The sequence below is a fragment of the Platalea leucorodia genome, assembly GCF_965183815.1.
Source record: "Platalea leucorodia genome assembly, chromosome: 9".
NCBI classification, from domain to species: domain Eukaryota; kingdom Metazoa; phylum Chordata; class Aves; order Pelecaniformes; family Threskiornithidae; genus Platalea; species Platalea leucorodia.
The window spans coordinates 23109131-23124807 of NC_138831.1; the positions used below are offsets into that span (position 1 = coordinate 23109131).

General features: G+C 35.3%; 1 protein-coding gene across 2 annotated transcripts in view; it reads right to left on the minus strand.

Moving 5' to 3' along the window:
- VGLL4 (vestigial like family member 4) overlaps positions 1-15677 on the minus strand; it is a 95983-nt gene that overhangs the window by 69972 nt on the left and 10334 nt on the right. Inside the window, exon 1 of one of the 2 annotated variants that reach the window (XM_082322598.1) lies at positions 8149-8169. The exons of the other annotated variant lie outside the window; for it this stretch is intronic. The gene's annotated coding sequence lies outside the window, so the exon portion shown is untranslated. Of the gene's footprint in view, positions 1-8148; positions 8170-15677 lie in introns of those variants that run through there. 2 annotated transcript variants of the gene reach the window in all.

Below are 15677 nucleotides of genomic sequence, written 5' to 3' on the forward strand. Positions count from 1 at the left end.
ATGAATTATAGGCTAAAAACAGCCCCTCAACAATTCACATCACTGCAAAGAAATTGTGCTAAATGTGCTAAGAATGTACTGACCGAGGGCAGCCTACCTTATAATTCCTCCACCCCCATTTTACTACATTTCTTACCACATCTTTCACTCGCTGTTAGCAATATACCTTTAAAAGAGCAACTACCAAACTGCAGTGAGGTAGGATTCAGTTAAAGATGAACTCTGTTCCACTGTTCTGGGAATGCATTCTCAACTGAAACAAAAGTATCTTCAAATTATTTCTCGCTATTTCAGCAAAACCCAAAAGAAACTCACATTAAAAAAAAAAAATCAAGACTAGCAATATTACTTAATTATTGGATAAAAGCATTAAATATTTTAAATATTTCATTACATTAATACAATTAATTTCAGTGCAATTTCTTGAAATTAAAATAATCTCAGTTACTTCACAAATGACATTAAGTGGATTTCCTGACAGCCATACAAACACCGAAAATGTAAGGACACCAATTCACATTGAACATTTAATTAAGTAGTTAGCCCATGGAACTTAATTCCAACAGTAAGTTGTGCATTCATTTTCAGCCTGCAATCTATTACCCACACTCACAAAGAACAAAAGAATAACCGCCTCCATAATGGCAGCCAGAAAGAAAATTAAAAGAAAGACCTCAGAGAATCCAGAGGACTAATTCTGAAAAAGGATCTGATATGCTTATCACAAATACCAGAACTTATTTTCATGTTCTGCAGGGCATAAAACAGCTGTCATAGGGATTATGAATGAATGCAGCTTTCTCACACATGCACACCTCATGTGAAGAATTATCCAAAAAATAGCAAAATGCGTGCAACCTTCAACATGTGGCTGCCTTCTGCAGCTGCTAGGACACAGGGTTATCAGCAGCTTAGCTGGTGTCCATCTTGGGATCCTAAGATATCCTTTTGGTGATTATATACATATGCTACTACACATGTCCTCAATCCCGCTCAGGATTAAAACTGTTATAAACCATTTATTCAATATTCACTCATTTTTCTGGATTTGCAACAATTCTAGTTTAGAAATAGCTGGCAGAGGGCCCTAAATATGAGAATTCAATCATTATTTATTTCACAATCTCAGTCTGAATGCACAGGTATATTTGACTATCACAGTTTTACACAGACAAATAAAAAGCTCTAAAAGCTGTTCCTGGGTCACTATAAATAAATCCTTTTTGCTCTGTTTCATCTTGTCTTGTTCTTTTTTTTTTTTTGTGAATACAGGTGTGTAAATATTTTCCTTCATGTTTGTATTTAAGCATTGACTTAAAAAAAAAAAAAAGAAAAGAAAAAAAAAAAGAAATAAAGCACACCTCAAACCAAAATTCTACTCTTGGTAACATAAGCATAAATACAGAATATATACAGAAATCTCACTAAATTTTCAGCTGTCAAGACAGACCAATACTTAGACATATCTAAGAAAAAACCAAAAGAAATCATTACAAAATAGAGATTAGCATATACTCTTTCTGAAGCTTCTATATCTGCAAAAGAGATACTTTTTGGTTGCACTTTTTCAGTGTTTTTTCAATCCCCTTTTAAATAGTTTGTAATCATTCTGTACAACCATACCAGAAAATAACTCAAAATCACTTTCCCGTTTTCCTAACACAGTTGTTTAGAATCACCATTTAACAGTCACTATGCCTAAAACAAAGTGTGTTGTGTAGATTCATTCATTTATATTGTGTCATGAAAACAGAACCATGAGTTTTGCCAGAATTACATGTGGAATACTAAGCAAATACCCAGCCTGTCTACTAGCAGTGATCTGTGAGAGGATTCAAACAGAGAAATTGCAGTTCTGGGTTAGAGAGAGAGAAAAAAACCCCATGATATTATGGAGGGGAAACTATCGTATCTATAAGAAAGAGCTCTCCAATGAAATATTATTTTTATTCTAAATTCAAGTTAGATACATTTGCCTTTAAATGTTGAGATGCTGTGTTTTACAAGAATGCAGTAAAAAGTCAACTGAGTTTTTTTTCTCCAATATGGAAGACAAAGAAAATCCAAAGTTTCTTTGAAAGAAGACACAGCTCTACTGGAGTTTTGGCACATCATGAAGTAACTCACATAATGATAAGAAAAGTGACCAAGAAGGAAAGGACACATGTTAGTGACATAAGCTTTTTTTGGACATTGAAGAATGAGTGACTGGGTGAGCTACAGATACAAACACAAAAGGAAATTACTAAACTTTTTCAGAAAAAGATAAAAAGGATTTATTGTTTTGGCAGAAAGGTACTTGTGGCTATTTCTACTCTGGTAGAAATTCTAAGCAGTTATCAAGGCATTGCATTGAGCACTTCAAGCATAGGCAACAACAACAACAATAAATACCCTGGTCATAAGAAGTTGGTAACCATAGCACTTGAAAGAAGGTAACAGACAGATAAGTCAAGGCCACATATTGCTGAATTCTCACAGTTAACATTAACCATCAGTATCTGCAGCTTGCAACAGGTATTAAAAATTAGGAAGTAAATGAAAGACTTTTAAAAAAAGATTCTCCTTTATACCATAGCTTCTATTTATCACAGGAAACAACAGGTATTCTATGCTTGCTGGAGAAATTAATTATCTTTTTTGTGTAATAAAAGTCAAAGGATAAGAAGTCACAAAGTAGCATCATTTGTGTAAGTACTTTCCACCGACTTCAACGAACATGCAATTTCAGCCATAAAATGAAAATGATAGCCTCTTTCCAACTTAATGGAGAACAGGGATCCAAAGAGGAAAAGGAAATATAGAATACATAAAAATATATTAGAATCCAAATTGAGAAATATATAAAAGGTCTTCCACTAAAATCTCTCTTTAGTACTTTACACACGTTCATTATATTAATAAAATATGCATGGAATCCCATACTACATCACACAGGAAAAAAACGTCTACCAAAGTGGTCAGCAGACTCTTCACTGCAGTCCACTGTCTACTACCTCCTATACTGCTGGCATATCACCTTTCAGCTTTTTATAACCATCATAAAGTCTAGCATAATCTCCCAGACATCTCATCTCACGTTTCAGTCAGAAGATCTAACCTGGACCTCCACTTGTGAGCAGCACACACGTATTTCCCCAGGCAGGCCCCAGTAGTGTTACATTCTGCTGGAGATGACCTGAGTGATCACTACTCTGTTCTACCAGAAAGTCCACCTCTGCCACTCCATAAAAAATTCTTCAGGCTCATCATATTCATCCCATGCTAGACCCTTACTCTCCTAATTTTCTTTCTAGTACAATACTGCAAGGCAGCGAGCATATATCTATCTATCTATCCTGTTTTAAAAGTGACTTGCAATGACTTGAGTGGTACCAGAAAATACAAATCTACTGTTATTAATAACTGAAATAGGTAAGGAGAGCATAAGTGCACATTTGAGCAGATCAGGGATTGTTAGGAGTGAATAGCCAGAAGCAGTAGTGAAGACCTACATTTTTCTATTGTCGCAATCTTCCTCTCTTTGCTAATTAATATTTCGGTATGATTGAAAGCAGAAAGACGGTAGCATTAATGTGATTGCATTAAAGGTCAGTGGAACAGCCCATAATACCACTATGCCCTATCTCTGAGAACTAAAAAGAAAAATAACTTTAAAATAGACCTGCCAGATTATCAAAAGCTCAGATAGACATATGCATGCAAATATGAACAGATCACCATAAAAAAAATAGTCTAGCTAGGGAGATCTGTACTGGAAGCACATAAGACTAAAGGCAGCTAAATAAGGTTCAAGTTGTTATTTCAGCATGACACTCTAGTTTTCATGTGGGTGTACCAATTTGTTTGCTCCTTCTCTACCTATAGAAATAGAGAATTTAAGTTTTGAAGGGAGAATTAAATGAAGAAACATGGTAATTTTTCCCTCTCCTGAATGCAATAGAGTTCTTGAACCCTTCACCAAAGCTACTGGTTGAGAAACCAATATTGTGCAGGATTATTTTATTAACAACGATTGTTTTATCAGTGGTGATAAAATACTGAACTTTTCATACAGTACACCGACGAAATGTATACACAGATGCCAAATGGCATTATAAATTGCATCACAGAGTAAATACTCATATTATTGAGCACCATAGTAAGCACAGTAGTAATTCACACATGCAAGCCTACTACATGTTCTTTCACATATTCCACAATCAATCTATGAAACAAAGTGACAAGATACTTGCAGGAATGCCAGCAGAGATTCACCATCCATATGACATTCCAGGACAGTTACGTTAGACCGGCTAAACTGGCATGCTTCAGGTGCGAGCCAACAAGTAACTGTCCATGGTTCAGAAAACACTTCCTTCGAAATACCTACTATAGCTTTGGCCAGTCACAAGATGTGTAATTCTGCTGTGAAAAACTGCAGAAAACAGATCTCATATTCCAACAGAGAAGCAAATTGTGACTCTCCCTGAAAATACATTATGATACAAATGTTTCTAATTTTAAGAGCTAACAGTTTCTGGCTGAGAGCTTACAATTTGCTGAAACTTCATGCCTTTCCCCGGTCTTCTGAGGGGCAAATTTTTCCTGCCACTTCCATTTTCAAGAATTATATTTTATTCCATTAATTGACCAATCTTCTGTGGCTGTTTTTAGCATCACAGATACACATACTATACATTTTGGATGGGAATTTAATTATGAATATTTTTCAATGCCTAGCACAACCATGCTTCTATATACTATTGTAATGCAAGCAAGCTAAAATACACTACTTAGAACTTCAATGATTCTGCCTTAAACTATTGAGAATACCAACACGTTCTAATTCTTTGTATAATCTTTTTCTTCTGACATTGTATTATCCTTTTAAAATATGCTCTACCAGTTGTTATGAAAGCAGGTATCAGGAGATTTGGTTAAATAACTAAGGAAGTGAAAAAGAAATTCATGAAATTTCATTCCTGATGTCAAACTACATTCCAGTTCTTAACTATGTTGGCATGCTCTGGGAAGCAAGGAGCTAGTCTGGTCAGAAAGTTAAACTGACCTTTAAAGGCAAAACATCTGTTGGGAGTCATGAGAAGTTCAGTCATACAGATCAAGAGAGCTGACCCGCTGCCTCATGGAACCACAAGATATTCATGTAACCAGTTATTGCTATTACTAGGTTTTTGTAAAAAGGATAGACTGAAAATTTCCAAATTGCTTTTCTTTTCCACAGAAAAAGACAGTGGAAAGCCCATTACTTTCCTTCATATTCAAACATTGAAAAATTATATTCTTAAGTCTACGTTTCTCACATATTTTATTGGAGAGACCCATAATATTACTGTTTTATAACAATTTTATTAAGGACTACTATAAATGTTAATACATTTAAAGCTAATTAACTATTCAACAAAACTTCTAAAAATGAGCTCATCATTTTGAAATAAAAGAATAGTTTGGTTAGGTAAATATGACAACTCATAAAACAATATAATTATGGTAAGTGCCAGCATTATGCAATAAATATATTCTGAAATTCTCAGAAAGACTGAGGCCCCTGCACAGTAAGATCACAGATTTCAATCATGGGCCAACACTGCTGAACTTCAATGTATTTGAAATCTAGACCACTGTTTGAAAACCACTATATTGTCTACTGATGAGATAACTCTGAGGATAAAAACTACTGAAGGAGGTCCTTAATTTAGCTACTGATTTTGAGGTGAGTAGAGAGGGTAAAGTAACATTTTTGCGTGTTTATATAATGAAATGATTTCCAGGTCAGACTAAGCAAGAGGTGCACTGAGATACAAAAACTGGAAAGAGGCCGATGGAGCCATAAATGAACTTTCACTCTTTTGCTGTTATAAGCCAGATACATCCGGCTCTAAAGAAAGCGAATAAAGGCCAGAGATTTATAGTAATAAAGTTACAACTATAATACACAGATGTTTTCACATGAATCAAACAGACAACATGGGCACGACCCAGAAAATAAAAGCAGTTACTGCTCTTGCCACAGTTTCATAGAATAGATTCATAGAATCATAGAATCATTTGGGTTGGAGAAGAACTTTAAGATCATGGGGTCCCACCGTTAACCTATCACTGCCAAGTCCACCACTAAACCACGTCCCTAAGCACCATGTCTACACGGCTTTTAAATACCTCCAGGGATCGGGACTCAACCACTTCCCTGGGCAGCCTGCTCCAGTGCCTGACCACCCTTTCGGTGAAGAAGTTTTTCCTAATATCCAAACTAAACCTGCCCTGGCGCAGCTTGAGGCCGTTTCCTCTTGCCCTATCACTTGTTACTTGGGAGAAGAGACCGACCCCCACCTCACTACAACCTCCTTTCAGGTAGTTGGAGAGAGCAATGAGGTCTTCCCTGAGCCTCCTCTTCTCCAAGCTAAACACCCCCAGCTCCCTCAGCCGCTCCTCATAAGACTTGTGCTCCAGACCCTTCACCAGCTTCATTGCCCTTCTTTGGACATGCTTCAGCACCTCAAAGTCTTTCTTGTAGTGAGGGACCCAGGAAAACTAAGCCTAGTGCATGTACTAAAATAATTTGATTTAAAACAAGAACATACAAAAGACTATTTCTGTCCAACTACTGTATATAATTTCTCTCTCTTACAAAGCAATAAAGATATATCTAAAGCAAACTTAATTCCAGTATTATGAAATTATTATCAGCTAATACAATACTGTTGTAGTGGATGGACAAAAATACTCTTGTAATACAGCGTAGTGTTTTTGGGGACCTTTTAATGAATGTATCATTAAGTTTAAAATCAGAACAGAAAGGGAAAAAAATCAGGAGAGTAATAAATCACTCTTCACTCTTCAATTTGCTAAATAAGAAGCATTTCTCCTTTTAAGCTTATGGATCACAGAAGTTTCTGTAGTGACATTGTTTATAGCTGCATAGCAGATTTATAGCCAGAATTATGCTTACACAAGTAATTGATTTTTGCTTCAGCAGCAAAAAAGGGGAAAAATTAAAAGCAAGTTATTTTGGTGTCTGCTTCTCAGCCTGAAGCAAAGTATTGCTGTTTTTTTTTTTTCTTTTTTTTTTTTTTTTTCCTTAAACAACAGAACAAAAGGCATGAGTTAGTAAAACAGAGTGTGATAATTGACTGTATCCTCCTTTTATTTCATAAGCCATTAATTAGGACACTCATCTTGGACTGGAAAACCCATGTTCAGATCCCTCCTCCTTCAGGTCAGAATTTGAATGGCATACCGTAAATAAAATCTGGGTTCTCAGAAAGGGAAAAGAAAATACCAAACATATGCTCATTATCTAAGAACTTGCATATTTCTATTTACAATAGAACTGTAAATATTCTATGATCATTTCACTAAAGACTGTATAACCAAAAAAGGAGTAAAGATTGTATAGGACCACCTCAATTTTAACACCGCACTGCTTCTAAAAGAATTGACTTTACAACATTAATAGTGTTTTAACATACTGTGTGTGTATAAAAACTATGTATTTAACTAAAATCACCTTTTTTCAGCATAAGGTTTTTAAAACCCTAACTGAACACAGTTCACTCAGTCCTCCTTTCTTAAATATCATCTTTTCATTTGCTTACAGAAAAAGGTACCTCCAGATATGCCTGCCTGCATAAACAAAACTAAGAACTGTTACATTGCAAAGACATTCTCTTTCCCAAAAAGCCCTTGCTTTGCCATCTGGAAAATGAATTACAGTCACTCCAGAATGTATGGCATCTGGTGGGTAGAACCCGAGCAACGGGAGGGACAACACAGCTATTGGCAAGAGGCAACAAGGAAGTCGTAAAGCACTCTATTTCTCACATTTCCAGACACAAGGATAAAGTGTTGAAATAAGTACCTACAAAACAATTAAATAAGGAAAAGCAGATAAACAGTAGTAAATATACTGAAGCCAAAGTATTTCTGAAATATTTTAACTCCTTTCCTCTTACTAATTCTGAACACTAGCTTTTCATGTGTGACATCGAAATTTCCAAGCTTGTCCTGATTCTCTGTGCTCTTAAAAGATGAGGAAAGAACATCCTGGGAAAGCACCCTGCGTTTCACAAGTCAGCCTGCAGTATTTCTAATTAAGGAAAATTTTTTTTTTTTTTTTTTTGTTAATGAAATAAGCCAAATAATATTTACCACATGAAGAACGGCCAGATTTTCACATGCTAGTATATTCTGCCTAGCTGTAAAAAAAAAAAAAAAAAAAAATCCATTTATGTAATTTCAATCACTGCCAGAAAACTTACCAGACAAAACCTAATGACTGAATAATTTCCCTGCATTGTTTCAAAAGTCAGGATATAGCAAATATATAGTATTGTAAAATACACAAATTGAGCACAAAGCTCCAAGTATAGCATTTCAGAAACTACAATCATTTAGAAGCATGTGCATTGACAAGTTCCATACGGTTATGTATGTGCTATCACCCTTAACAATATGGTATTCAGTCAGCTGCAATTTTCAGAGCAATGGTTGGTATCCGATAACAAATTCCATTCTAGTAAGAAGATTCCTTCCCTTCCACTTGCCAAACAACATTTAAAGAGATAGTGTTTCTGTAAACATCATTTACTTGGAGGTAATGCCACCAATCACTGCAAATATTTTATCACCAATTAGCTAAAAAGGATTCAGAAAGAAAAGACACATTGTCTGGCTGACATTGCTCAGGAACTCTGAGCAGCCTATTTCCTGAGCTGGTGCAGCTTGGGTAGAAACATCTGGTATGCTGACGGATGCTACAACATGTTTACAAACTGTAGGCAGCTGAACCTCTTGCAAATGCTTTTTAAAATTAATTTGAAAAAAAATGTTTAGACACTTTTGTTCCTGAAGGCATTACCACCACTCCACTGATTATGCTAATGGTGTTCTACTGCTATTAAAATACATCTAGGCGCCAAGCAGACAATTGCCCCATTTTCCAGCCTATTTAACAAGTTGAAAACATAACTCTACTCATTCTTTACTTCCTTGCTACAATAAACTTTGAGAAAAAAAAGGGTGAAGCTTTCTGGAGGTAAGAAAAATTTTTTATTTGAAAAAAAATAAAACAAAACAACCCAAACAACCAGTTATCCAATTTAACATTCCTACTTTCAAGAAAACCCTACAAATGATGAAATGGCCCTGACACCATTTACAGGAAGCTACCCTGTGGAATACTGAGTAATACAAACAGCTAAAGGCTTTTGAAAGACAAAAAGCAGGTCAGGAATTCAGCCATGCGGGCATTTTACTAAAAAATAGATTAACTGATATTTAAAACAGAGAAGATATTAGTATTTTCTGGTCTGTATGGTTCATAAATTTAAAAGCAGAACACTATGCATGTTATTACCCATAGAGATTTATTATTTAAAGCTTTTGGTGTTCATCCAGCAACAACAGATGATTCAGGCTGCATCTCAATGACCAAATCACATATGTTTTTCCATCACATTATTACTAAACTAAAACATCACACTTCCATACTTTTCCCCCTTTCAGTAAAAAAAAAAAAAAAAAAAAAAAAAAAAATTTATGCCACAAATTCCACTCCAAAACTAACAGGACTCCCTCTTTTCCCCTACCATTAATTAAACATTACGTAAATGACTAGCTGACAAGTCTACTTTTTAAACACCTCTCGTAGCTGTTGAGGGATTACAAAGGTACGTTTTTGCTGATACTGCTTCCTAGAATTTAGCTTTTCCTGCAGAAAATTTAAGTTTCTCTTTTGCTAGACATCACAGATAAGTTCTGACCACAAGCACAGTTGCTAATTCACAAAAGCTATTCAGTTACTTAATTGCGTATTAATTTCTGCAATTAAAGAATTCACTATATTAAACTGAGTTACAGAACACCAAAGCCTAACCAAAGTTTAGCCATCATTTTCAAGACCTAACTCTTTGCCTATATCAAATATCTGCCTCCTCTCTGAACCAACAGACATATTCATCCAATCACCAACCTGATAGAAAGACAACCAAATCAATATTTTAATTTACCATAAAAGAAGAAACAAATATCCATATGGAGAGTCCACTTATTTTCATACGAGAAATAACCACAAAGCACTTATTTGAACCCAATAAGGGAAAAGTCTTCTGAAGAAGCAGCCAAGCTCTAAATGAAAGGTTACACTGGGCTGGTTAATAAGAGACATCCAAGAGGTGACAAACCCTGATTGAAAATCCCCAAACTTTGACAGCACTGAAGAACAACATGCACACAAAATATTGTTAAATTTATTTACAGAGTGCAAAAGAAAAATCTGGGTTAACGTGGCTGTGTTACCCTCAACCTAACCAAGTAGGATTTCAGCAAGTATTGTCCTACAAACCAAAAAGCAGGAGGTTAAGATCAAAAATGACTCCTCCATTTACTGGAAGAGCCCTGAAAGTCATTGGAAGAAAGATTTTTAGTAGAAGCATCACATACAACCTTTTCATTATATGGGAGATTTTTATCTAGCCTAAGTTGGGAAAAAACAAGACAGTGATTTAGTCAGTCCTGCTGGCAATGGTATCTTAAGGTTATCTGTAGTGACTGACAGCTTGTCCAGGCAAAGGAACAGAAACTAGCATGATACTCTTCAAAGCAAAGAATTTCTTAAAGATAGTTTCCCTATGAGCAATTTTGTGGTGCAGCTATGAGCTACTGTAAAAGACAATAACCAATTTATTTCCCGAATATTCCAAAAGCAACAAGCAGAAAAGGAGAAGTACTGCCTACCCACTAAATTCCACTTCCACCAGAGCAACAGTGTTCATGACATCAAACTCTGCTAGGACTTTTTTGCCAGGTTGCTTTGCACACCAATAGAGCTCAGGGTTCAAAAGAAGCTATAGCATAGCAGTGTGGTGAATAAGGTGCTACAACTAGGAATCAGGAAACCTGAGTTTGCATCTCTGTTTCTGACTCGCCGGCTGATCAGAAGCAGCCCCATATCACGATAGTGGTGCTCTTCTTCCTGTCCTTGACCGTCTGTCTTGCGAACAGGGACTACCTTTTCCCATGTATTTGTACAGCACCAAGTACTACAGGTAACATTGACATTCTCAACATTTTTACAGTGGAAAAAAAAAAAATCACAAACTACAGAAATAATAGCAAAATGATAAACACAAAACAGAGAGGTGGTGATGTACTAAACTATTAAGTGCATTATACCTGTTACTGGGGTCACAAAATGAAGAATTCTAGCACGAAAGCAAAATAGTTTACCATCCAAGCAGTCTATATGAGAATTAAGGTTTAGTATACAAACACGTTTTAGATTTCAAAAGAACTCTAAACATGCTCCAGGTTGCCCTTATTGAACTAATTTGATTCCCTTCCACCCCTAAAGCAAATGTTCCATAAATGAGAAGTAATACTGAAATATCTCTTAAATACAACATGCAGCTAAGACCTTTTCCATTTATTTCTTCGTTACAAGATTTGCTATTTTGGACATATATGTGCAAATAAAAATACAAAGGGCAAGCCACATGACAAGATTACGTTCTATTGGAAATTTTTCATCTTGTTTTAAGTAATATTTTGGTATATAATATTTATTATCCTTACTACAAGCATACATTATTCCTCCCAGTTCTACCCAGAATGGGGCAAACTTGTGAATAGAAAATCAACAAGGAATGTGACACGATACTGCTATTTCACTTATCATAGAATCGTTAAGGTTGGAAAAGACTCTTAAGACCATCGAGTCCAACCGTTAACCTAGCACTGCCTAGTCCACCACTAAACCATGTCCTCGAGCACCACGTCTACCCTTCTTTTAAATACCTCCAGGGATGGAGACTCAACCACTTCCCTGGGCAGCCTGTTCCAATGCCTGACTACCCTTTCGGTGAAGAAGTTTTTCCTAATACCCAACCTAAACTTCCCCTGGCGCAGCTTGAGGCTGTTTCCTCGTCCGATCGCTTGCTGTTTCCTCGTCCGATCGCTTGTTACCTGGGAGAAGAGACCAACCCCCACCTCGCTACAACCTCCTTTCAGGTAGTTGTAGAGAGCGATAAGGTCTCCCCTCAGCCTCCTCTTCTCCAGACTAAACAACTTCTGTGTAAAAATGCTGTCCTTGTTTCCCATTTTTCTGAAGCAGATGGATCTCTAGCAAAAAGAGAAAGAAAAAGAAAACCCCAAAACCTCTCCAAAAAGCAAACCTCAAACGACACTGATTGTTGGCACTGTCTTCGTACTAACTGCATTTGTATACCAAGTTCCATGCAATTCCTCACTTTTAGTCAGGTAAAAAACGTTCAGGATCTTAAATATTTTCAGTGCCGATTTACATGTTCACACAGTAGGATAGAAGCTATTTAAACTTCTGCAAACATTGATATTAAAACCTGCCTTAGGCTCACTGCCCATAGTTTGCTATAAATTTACAAAACAAACACTAATGTAGGTGAAAAGTCCTGGTGATGCTAGAAATATTTCATCATTAATATCTTCAAGACAAATAGCAACATTCAAATCGCAGTCTACTATAAATATTGCTTATTTTATATTTAAAGACAATAAGCTTAGAGAGTCATCATCCTCTTCAAGGGTGTTAAAAAATAATAAATCATTCTCAACTCAGCCTTAAAGTAATATCTTTTTTAGGATCAGCTATCCGAAACAGCTAATTGTTGCATATTTATTAATTATGAGATGGTAGCCAGCACAAAATTCATTCTCCTAACTGAACTGATTGATATGAACAAAGAACAGTAAAAACTAATTTGTAGGTCTTGTCTACATGAGGGTTTTATTACAAAGTGGTATTAGGGCAGAATTTTAAAGCACAAAAATTCTTCTGTACTAGAAATATCAACTGTATGGTCTAGCTTAATTATTTGAAGTGGATTAAACTAAACCACATAAAAGAAACTGTTGCCAAACAATAATAGTGTTCACAGACGAGAAGTGTGGAATAGCAATTCCAGGCTTCCATGCATACAAGGATGACGCATGCGACTGATGGTACATGTGCAAGTAGCATGGCTTGATCAAAGATCCCCCCTTTTTTTTTTCTTTTTTAAATGTAGTCCTGTATCAGTTTTTCAAAACATAAATCAAGACTCAACAGGTATGGATTTGGTACAATGCATTAGAATGCAAAGCTATTACCCAGGACTTTATTGTGCCATTTATTAGCTGTTTCCAAACCTTTCATTTCCTTGTGGAAGCATATTTTCTTCTGTTTGCCAGCAACAGACTTTTCACTATATTACCCTGAGAGAGTGAGAAACTATGTTTTTTCTCATTCATTCCCACATTCTTAAACTGGACTTGCATATTGGAGGGAAGCGTAAGTAAAGTGTTACTATAAAATCAGCACATGCTGAGTACACAGTGCTTTCAACACATTCTGCAAGTCCTTGTTAGCATTTTCCTTCACTATTTTCTCAATAGCAAGACTACGCTTTTAAAACAGTTTATCACTGAAAGACCAGTTATCAAACCCCTTATTTTTATATGAGATAAATACAAAATTATAATCCTCCTTAATGTTTGAACATTTGCTGTTCAACACAATTATGGGAAGAAAAACTGTACTTTCAGTAATTCTTTGTCTTTACTTAAATACTGCCAGCTTATACTGTGGTCTTCTAAAAATAGCCAACTTGAATCCTGAACGTATGAGAAATCAGTACAACCCCAATAAGAACAGTATAGGAAAAGAAAAGGAACATAAGAGTAATGAGTAGTATCAAGCATCTAATTCTAAACTTGATTTTTGCAATTGTATAATAACTCACATTCGATAAGGTTTCCAGCCATGATAACGTTAAAAAGACAGCATACATACACAGGTCTTACAGATGTTCACTTCATATAAAGACTGAAAAAGACTTTGTATAAAGACTGAAAAAAACCCAGCAAAACCTTACAGATGCCACTTACATATAAAATAGTTCCACATCACCTACTCTGGCACTAAAGAGCTGCTCATAAACAGCACGGACTTCCTATATCCTTTCCCTTCACTATTGACAAGTAAGCAATTAGTGACAAGCCTTCCAGATGACTGGCTAATAATTACATCGTTGTATGCTTTCCTTCCACGGAAATGGAAGACCAAGTTTGGACAATAAGTAAACAATGAACTCCATTAGGAAATATCTTTATCCTCTCCTTCAACTGTTATCACCTCTACAGGAGTCTCTGTCTTCTTTTGTTCAGCTTTTTTGTTTTAAGTACAGATCCACTATACCATAAGTTTAAATAATTGCTTACATTGACAGTGGTAATAGTTACAAATACAAAATTACCGTAATCCTTTCTTCTCCATAATTAATCATTTCCATGACACAGTAGTTAACCAAATGTGTAACAAGTGCAAAATGATTTAACTGGGAGCTGTTGAAATATAGTATATAGTATAACTATACTATACTATATATAGTGTGTATATAGTGTATATATGGTGTACTAGTATAACTATATAGTATAGTATAGTATAACTATACTATACTATATATAGTGTGTATATAGTGTATATATGGTGTACTAGTATAACTATATAGTATATATACTATACTATATACTATACTAGTATATATAGTATACTACTATATATATACTATATATATACACACTATATATACACATATATGTATAACTATATACTATATATACTATACACTATACTATATACTATGAAATAAAACAGAAGCAATTGAAAGCAACATATAGTGCTCACATACCACTGAAGGTCAACCTTATTGACATCGGTGCAGCTGCAAAAAACCAAACCAAATCAAAAAAACCTCAAGGTCATATTTGTTTAAGAAACCAATAACCATTCTGGGAAATCTACATAAGCATACATCTCATTCACTTCTTTAAGTGCTGCTAAGTTTAAACGTATTTGTTTTAAACAGCGTCTGATTTGTATATACACTTCTATATTACTTGGCACTGTAGTGAGTGCCCACAGAGATAAGAGGATCCTTCATGTTAGTAAGAATTAAATTCATAAATACTGGTAATATTCCTCCTCTGAATACACCCGACAAACGAATAAAATTAAATACCTACCAGCTTTGGGAAACACACCTTGTTTTTTAACAAGAACCTGTATTTGTACTGCTTGGATTCAGTGAAGGCACTTGAAGGCTGCTGATTTATATAAATTAGTTTGAAGCTGAGATGGGATTAAAGCACATCAGGGTGTGAAAGTTTGCAATTTAAGATGTCTGCAAGAGGATCAAGGGTTTGTGTACAAATAGTACTAACACCTTCAAGAAGTAGTGAAAATTATTGATATGTATGAGTAAGAGACCACTAACAACCGCAGCTAGCTTTATACCTTGTGTAGGAGCATACACAGTCTAACTTCAAAAACATTTTATATGCATCATGCATATACTTCTCACACTAGATGACAGAGAAGTGTTAAGACTTCCTTTATTTTTCTTATAAAAACTGTAATAGTAAAGTACTTTGAAGAGGAATAATTTTGAGATATTACAGTTAAAATTGATATCTTAATTGCTTAAAATGATCTTGAAAAAGTGACAAATCAGCAGTTTTCAACTCTTATATGGCATATAGCTTCGGTGAGAATATCTGAGATGAGTTGAATCATCTTAACAAGTAGATTTATTGTTTCACTAATGGAATCTAACCACTAGTTACTTGGTAGCATTGTCATGTCAGGATAGCGTATAGCTACATTT